The sequence below is a fragment of the Gymnogyps californianus genome, chromosome 3 (assembly GCF_018139145.2).
Source record: "Gymnogyps californianus isolate 813 chromosome 3, ASM1813914v2, whole genome shotgun sequence".
Lineage (NCBI taxonomy): Eukaryota > Metazoa > Chordata > Aves > Accipitriformes > Cathartidae > Gymnogyps > Gymnogyps californianus.
The window spans coordinates 48144360-48153396 of NC_059473.1; positions in this window are offsets into that span (position 1 = coordinate 48144360).

Sequence of the window (9037 nt, forward strand, 5' to 3'; positions counted from 1 at the left end):
ACATATTGAGAATAGTCTGTGCTCTGTTTATTTCTGGTGGAATGATGAGAACCATTGAGTGAAGGCCAAGTATCAATCTTAGTCAGCCACACTGTGGTGAAATAATTGCAGCTTCGTTGATCCAACTCAATCCATCAGTCACGTGTACTGTCCTGGTAATTAAGTATTTAACAACCTTTGTTCTTCTGCCACAAAAGGCTGTGGCAAAGCAAAATTTGGATCAGGCTGCTTTGAAACAAAATAGAAAATTGTTTTTGTGATTATTTGCAAAAATGAATTCCTTATTTTTGCAAAACTCAGTGAAGCAATTATGTATTTCTGTACCACTGCCAAAAATGCAGCACTTCATTTTCCTCTGTTCAGCGACTCTGTTTTTCCTATGTAGGCATTTATAAGTGAGAATATCTGCATAAGGGCTCTTTGTGTCCATTCTGTCAATGATTTAAAAAAAAATTAGAGTATGTGGGGTGGGGTAAAGATGATTATTGTGACAAGGGTATCTATTAGACAGCAATATGGTCTACTCAGAGAAGTGACGGAAACCCTAGCGCTTAAGATTGTGAAACTAAAATGGACATATGGCCAAAAATATTCAAATGGGAGCAATCTTTCCTTCCAGGTGTATGGGCTAGAAAACACAGAATTTTTTTCATCAGTGATTTTATTTTAAGGAAATATTTCATAAAACTCTGTTTGAAAATATTCTTACTGAAAAGAGCTACTACAACTCCAGCAGAAAAGCATTTTTTTGTTTGTTTGTTTCCTTTGTCTTTCCTGTCTTTATTTGCTGCCATTTCTATTAAAGAAAACGAAGAAACAAAACCAAATGAAATTGTGAAGGAGATCTGCTTCAAATGCACTCCTATCTCCTGCAGATAGGAGTGCAAGATTTGCTTCCATGTATGAGTCCCATGTGAGCTCAAACCATTTGTTTCTTTGGGCTCCAGGTCAGTGCCTTCATTCAGACAGTTCTAACAGAGTTTGTGTATAATGTGTCATCCTTGAAGCTGGTGGCTTGAAAACACAAAGGTAGCTTGATTTTTCAGTTAATGTCACACCATTTTCATAAAACTAGCAATGTCCCCCCCTTTTTTTTTTTATTTTGGTAGTATTTTTTTCTTTTTTTTTCCTCTTTTTTTTCTTTTTTTCTTTTTTTTTTCGTCAAAACTATGAAGTATGTGTTCAAAATATCCTTCAGTACCAAAGACCCTTTTCTGTGAAGGAAAAAGAGCTGGATGGTCAAGCCAATTTAGGTAGACTGGAAAGCTGAAAAGAATCGGGAAGAAACTACACATCAGGTTTCATGAAACAAAGAAGCCAGGAAAATGCTACAAAAACTAAGGTAGCCCTAGAAAGAGCAGGGAAGATGGAAAATGGTTCCTTACTTGAGAAGGTTACATTGATGAGACAGAGATAAACACCTCCTGCATTTTAGCTCTTTCATGCTGTAAAAGAGCTGTGATGGTATAAATGTCCCATGTCTGGCTATGTGAAGATCCCCTTGCCAAAGAAGCTGTGAGCCAGACGCTGAGAGCCTCTGGACGACAAGCCTGGGGAGGTGAGAGCAAGTATCATCTGGAGGGGCATGAAACCCAGGCATAAGCAGCAAATCTCAGCAACACCAGTGGTGAAGCAACCCCAGGAGGCTGCTGTAGCTCAGCCTGCCTAGGCAGGAGGTCAGGAACCAGAGATCACAGGGAGGACTTAAACCTGTTTTTGAATCCACTGGCCTGGCCTGCAAGCTCCTTGCAGTACAGTACAGAAAGACACAAGGGGATTTGGTGAAGCACAGGGGTGGAGTATTCGCAGGATTACGTTAGCTAAACAGATTTGTCAAATTCCATTGATTCAGTAGGTTTTTCTCCGGATTTATATAACAAAGCACATTTCAGTAGTGAGATCCAATTTTTCTCTTTTGTTTTTTGTTAGTGTCAAACCTGTGCTAAAGGTTTGAACAGCAATGAGTCTCCTTACACTTCATTTGCTTTGGAAATACCTAAAAGAGATAGTATACTGTTCCATCAGTGCAGAGGAATCTTGTGTCAGTCGCAAATTCACTGATGCTCTAGATATTTCCCACTGATTGACTACTCTAATATTCAGAAAGAACCCACAGTAATATAAACCTCCTCCAGAATCCATGAGATAAATTAAGGTAAGCAACCCAAGTACTTACTCAGCATGTTTCTTTTTTTAGCAAAGGGTGGGTAGATAGGTCCTTCAACTCTGATGCTCAAATTCAATGAAATACACATTTATCTCCATTTCCATTTCATGCAAAGAGAGTTAATTGCTTCATTCCTTTCTCCTGGACCACAGCCAGGGTTTGTTTCCTGGATTGCTGAATTACAATGTTCTCTTCTGTCTAAAAGCAAGACCAAGGGCAATAGTTCTAATATAAAGATGCTCTATTCTGTGGGAAAGAAATATGGAAAACACATTTAATTAAGACATTTCTAACTTGCTGTATCTAATGTAGTATACGTGGCAATATGGCACAATGTTAGTTCTTAGTTGTTATCTCTATAAAACAGCCACTCTAAATAAATGGTTATAAAATTTTTCTACTTCACCACATCATCATAATCTGTCTATATATTTTATGAATGGATGTGCATATGTACTTGTGTATTCCCATACTTTCGGCAGTTGACCAGTACGTTATCAAATAACTACTTATTTGGAGGAGTTGAATTTATGACACTTTCCACACACCTAATTTTCAGAAAATGCTGAGCATCCAGTGTTTGAGGCTGTAAGGCAATGTAATAAATTCAGCACTTAGCATTGCCAGTCACCTCTACAGATCTTAGCCATACATTACCAAAAGAAAGGCCTTTTTGTTGGGTATTTTTTTCTGACTGAGGGCAAATAAATAATGTCAGCTGTAAAAACCCATTTCAGAGTGATTCCAAGGAGGAAATGGACATATTCACTTATGTTTTGAAAACATAAAGATGTGAAAAATGATACTTATGAGGGATTTCTTGCAAAACACTGAAATTTAGAAAATGATTGGAGCGTCTCTTACATAGTTAGGAAAAAAGTTTTTTGGAGGGCTGGGGTATTTTTCAGAATGAGCAAATATAGAAAGAAAAACACTGACACGCTGATTCACATATCCTGCTGTATAGCTGTCATTGTTTTTTTCCAGATATATTTTCTTGCTGGAGGAACAAAGATCTGGGTTTAAGCTGGCACTTAAACATACGTGCAGACAAGAGTTGCACACTATCTATATCTTTCTCCTGTCTTTGAAACAGGACTTTAAATTGGTCTTAACCTTGTTGTGGCCCCTTTGCTGCAAGAAGTATTTTGGTAAGGTTGTGCATCTTGCTAGGAAGACACAAGACTTGGCTTTCCAGGATTTAAGTGTGAATCCAGAGTTCAAGCCCATCTCTTGTGTTTGCCTCTCCCCATCACACTAGAGATTCAATCAGACCCATACATTTATGAGGCCATTCAGGCTTTGGTGAGGTTCTGTTTTATAGTTTCTTCTCTTTCTGGGAAAATTTAAACCAAATTAATGCCTTCCCTTTCCTTCCGTTCTCTTCCCTTCCCTAGTTTTGGTTCTTTTAAATATACCATATTTAAAAAAAACTTGGAGCCAAAGAATATCACCATTTCACATTCTGTTAATTTTTATCTGAACGTGATTCACAGCACATCCAGAGTTTCCTATGCCTTAATTCTACATGCATGCTGTATAACCAGCCAGCTCTGGGGAGGCACTCCAGTGATGTCAGCTGGCTAAGTCCTAACAGCTGGTTTAAAGCATTAGCGAGGCGATGGCAGCCAAAAATCCCCCAGTAGGTTGCCTTTAAGCAGTTGCTTCCTGTTGTCTGCTGCTCCTCCTGAGCTGGTAGCATGCTGAAAGCCAGCAATGGAGGTCCACAAAGGCATGGGAGCTGCCAGTGCCAGTGTCTCCACACAGCCTATGTGCCACTGCACTGCCTCTACTGTTTCGTTGTGCCTCCCATGCTCACTGACACTGAAGAAATCGCTGTATGGCCTGGTTTGGCCTAAGTGGGACACCAGTAAGAGGGGGACAGGCTTGACAGTAAGGTTGATTTTGTATCTGCCTAGGAATATCTTCCCACCTACAGCAAGTATGTTCAATCCATGCCTGTACCTGCTCACACGTGGATCCCATCTCTACAGAAAAATAGCCTCAAAAGCAGCAGGAGGGGTAAGGCCAAGGGAGTGGTTGACTGGGTAGAGAAAAAGACCACAGCTGAAGAGCCTCTCTGCAATGAAAGACGGCAGGGTTGTGATTTGGCCCGCTTTTATTTCACTTGTTCAGTGTTTTTGCCAGGCAGGTGAGCTCCCCCAGGCTCGCAGACCCCCACAGCCTTTCTGGTGTTGAGGGCTTGATCTCAGACTGAGTCATACCCCTTGTGTTCAGTCCTGGGGTTTAGCCCAAGCATTGCATAGCTACAGAGCTGGCCAAAATGCATAAAAAGAAATAATTAGCAGCTCAATGCACCTATGAGGATGCTTCTGTGCCCTTGAACAACAGAAGAAAAAAATACCCAAGGTTTGTTCTCCATGTATTACATGTGTATCCTGGCAATAAATGTAGTACTGTGACTGCTTTGATGGCTGAGTGGGGTATTACAACAACTACAAGGTAGCCTTAAAAATCTCTGCATGACTCTGTATTACGGTAACTATTAAAGAGTTGACAGCATGTGTAGGAACAGACTGTACTGGGGCAAAGGTTCCAGCATGCAGAGGGGAAAGTATGCAAATTATGCTCATTCCTGCACTTAATTTGTATATAACTCTTTTCAGGACTATCATAGGCTTTCTGTTTTGGATTTAATTTCTGATCCACACATGACATTACTCACATATTAGTGAGTTGCAAACTACAGACAGAATTTCTTCAAGCAGCAATACCAGCGCATTGAGGCAGCTTCCTCTAGACTTTGCATCTAAAGCCAGCTTGTCTGCAGTTGCATGTGAATTAAATTAGAGGGACAACCTTCATTTCTGTTGCTTTCCTGTCTGACCATGGTGTTCTTGCATTCCTCTCTTCAGTAAAATATAGTGTAACCTGAGGGTCATTTTGGTGCTGCTGTCGCCACACATTCACTAGTGACTTTTTCACAGTGTGTCTCCAGATTCTGGTTCTCTGTGCTGCAATGAAGCTTGTTTCCTTCAATCATTTACAGCTACTGTTGCCCAAAGAGATAGTCTTTTCTAGAGATATCAATGCTTTAAGGACAAGTATGTACTGTGTAGGAAAGAGGGGTTATATTGAAAGAAGGAGGAAGATCATTAGTTTGAGCCACATGATGAAATTGCTCATGCAGCTATTAATAAAGCATTCTCGGAATGCCCCACCAGCACCTATAACAATTCTCAGGTCAAAAAACTAGGGGAAAAAAATCTAGAGATAAAAATAAATTATTCTCACAGTTCTCTAAAAAGTTGTGCTAACCCAAGAACCCAATACCTCATAGACGCAAACAGAATAAAATCCAAATTAGTGCTATATGGGTCTTTACCAATTTCAAAAATCTCAAAGTAATGTTGAACAAGATCAGCTTATAGGAATAATTTTAAGCAGAAAAGTATGAACAATAATTGGGCATTCCTTAAGTATATTTTCAGTTGTTAGCCAAGAAGCTGCAATCCCATAATCCAAAAGGAAGGCCACATTGATTAGAAAAACAGCCTGATTGAGAGTGAAAAATTAAAGCAGCTATTTAAAATATATCTAACTAATGGAAAATGAGGTAAATTGGCAGAAATTAATGTAAACCAGAAATTAAGACTTAAAATTGATTAGGTGAAATAAAGGCTGTAGTGAACAAATAGAATTGTTGCAGTATTAATCCTTTTCTAGTTGTCAACGGTAGAATTGTTAATTGCAGTATCAAAAGGATAGAACTGTTCATGAAATATGCTACCAGATAAAGCTTGAATAGAACATTAAAATGAGAATTTCAACATTTTTCCACATTCAGTACATACAGGAAAAACAGAGACTCTATTCATACTTTACATATGTCATAGAAATCATAGAAAAACATTGTGATGTGATTTTAAGAGGTTATCTAGTCCATTTCCTGACCCCCAAAATACCTTTGTCTTTCATGCCAGATGTTTGTCTAATGTGTTTTTACAGATCTCCAGCACTGAAAACTCTGCAGTCTCCTTTGGCAATCTGTTCTAGTGTTCTACTATTCTTGCCCATATAAAGTTGTTTCCCATCTAACTTTTCCCAATATCTTTTATTTCTTGCTCCAGATTAAGCCCACTGTTTATTGTCCAATCCACCATGGTCACTGAGAACAGATTATTCCTTTCATCCTTGCAAAACTCTTTTACGCATTTGAGCACTGTTATTATGCCCACTTCAGTTTTCTTTTTGTTAGGCGAGACAAATCCAGTTATTTCATTGTCTCATCGTAGGTCATGTTTTCTAGACCTCCGATCATTTTCGTCACTCTTATTTGGATTACCTCCAATATTTTCACATCTTTCTTGAAATGCGCTGCTCATAATTGAACTCCAGCTGAGGCTTTAACAGTGCGAAGCAGAGCAGAAGGATTATTTCATATGTCTTGTCTTGTTTATACATCCCACTGTGATGTTAGCCTTTCCACAACATCAGAATATTTCTGACTTGTGTTCAACTTATGATTCACTCAAACCCCGAGATGAGCTTCTAAAAAATGGCTACCGTCCTGGGTTTTTTGGTGGGTTTTTTTTTCCCATCCTGTATCTGTGTGGCTGATTTTTTCTTATACTTGTTACTACTGAATTTCATCCAGTCTTTTTTTCAGACCATTTCTTCAGTTTGCTAAGATCATTTTGATTTCTCTTCCTACTCTTCTAGCCTCCAATCAACTCTAAATTTAATTAACATGTTCTCTCTTCCCTCCTGAAGGTCAGTCAGTCATGAAAATACTGAGCACACCTAGATCCAGGTCAGCACGTGACTGAATATGTCCTGTCAGTGACCGTGGATCATTGCTAACAACTGTCTGGAACTGCTATCCCTCTGATTTTGCGTGCAGTTTATAGTCAACACAAGATTTCCTTAGAATCCTCATAAGATGGTCAAAAACTTCATTAAAAGGAAGTTATACAATATCTTCAGTGTATTCTCTGCTGTGTTACTGTGTTACAGAAAGAAATCAGGCATGATTTGTTCTTGGCAAATCCCTATTAGCTCTTAGTCTGATGAAATAGTTTCCACTTTGACATAAGATACTAAACAAAAACTACTAAAACTTGACATTTCAACCAGTGAATAAAGGTTAACTTGCATCCAAGACTTTAAAAAGAGCTGGTTGAGTGTCTGTTTAAATTACGAATATTATTTTCCAGTAAGTTTGGAAAGAGTAGGGAGGTTCCAATAGAACAGAAAAATCCTAATGTCATGCCAATATTCATAAAAGATAAATAGGATGAACCAGTCATAATCCTGGCCTTCCCAAACATTAGTCCAGCTATCTAAACAACTGATGAAGGAGTTCATTAATAAAGAGTAAGAGAAGGTGATATAACAGAAGTCAATTAAGACAACCTTTATGGGAAATTGTATTTTCACAAAAGACTTTGTATTTTAACCATAGTAACATTTTGATTGATAAAAATGCAAGAATTCATACAATATTGCCAAACTTTTGTAAAATGTTTGACATGCTAATAGGTTCCACTTTATCAAAAAAACCACCACCAACAACAAAACAAGAGAACCATAACAGAAAGCTAGTTAACTGAGTAGTAACTGAAATGTAATTGTTCACAGGAAGTAATCTCTGAGTGGGTAGGTTTCTGTGGGGGTCCAGAGAGGACGATCTGGCACTAAAACATTTTCCATTTGTATTACTTTTCTGGGGAAGCATGTGAAGTCATTTCTGATAATTTTTCAGGTGACAAAATGATAATGGGAGTACTGATAAGACAGAGGGAATTTCCTATAAGCTGGGTACAAGGAAACCATTAAAGTTTTTAAAGATACCACATATAAAATCATGCATGTCAGAGCAAAAAATGTATCTCAGAATCATAGGAATATGTCAAATGTCTCATAAAGCCTTGACTTTGATCAGCTGCAAGCCATGGTGGTGAACGGATCATATTGCAAGACTATGGGTAAAGAATAGCATGTTCCATAACTGCATGAATAAGAATATATTGAGCTGAAATAAGGAAGTTTTTATTTCTGTTCAAGGAATTCCTGTATTTGGCACAGTTCTAAAAATAGTGTGTCTGATTCTGGTCATTACAAGGTTGGTTAAAGCATGGGGAAACATGCCTTGTTCTTAAAGTCTCAAGAATTTCTGAGATTTATTTTTACAAAGAGATAGCTAAGAAGTCACTTGACCAGAGCAAAATGTTTTAAAAAAATCCCCACTTGCATACAATGGGGATTTTAAGGTTATTATTATTCTTTGAACAACTTTGTCATGTTTCAGTGGTTGCAAATGGCAGAAGGAAAAGTGAAAATGTGTAAATATATAAAATGAAAATACGTAAATAGTGTGTCTGTATACTAACAGGAAACTGGCCAAACTTTTCATAGGTTTACAAAACTGGAATAAAGTAAGGAAAATTAAAAACTTTACATTTATATTCCTTAAACTTTTGTATTTTGTTATATAATGTGTAATAAGAAATGCCTGAATTTCAGTCTCTGTAAAATGGAAATAACCTTTTATTTCCTCCATTTTATTGCCTCCCCTTTTTTCAATGAGTTCTGCTACAGATTCTTACTTGCTTTCTGATATTCTCTTTTACTTTTGACATAAATTAATTAACACAGATTTTTTGGTTTGTTTCTACAGTTTCTCAGATGAGCCTGTAAAAAAAGGGAGAAAGCTGGCCAAGACACAAGCTCACTGAGTGTATATGTACGTGGCTAATACATGTCTTACACAATCTCATACAGGGTGAGCAATCAATCTGAAGTTGATTTTTGAGGCCCCTTGGAAATGAACTCCATACCTACCTGTGAAAAAATAGCTATAGGGATGAATAGTGATGGTATTTGTGCTCAACCTGTTAGCTCTTCCAG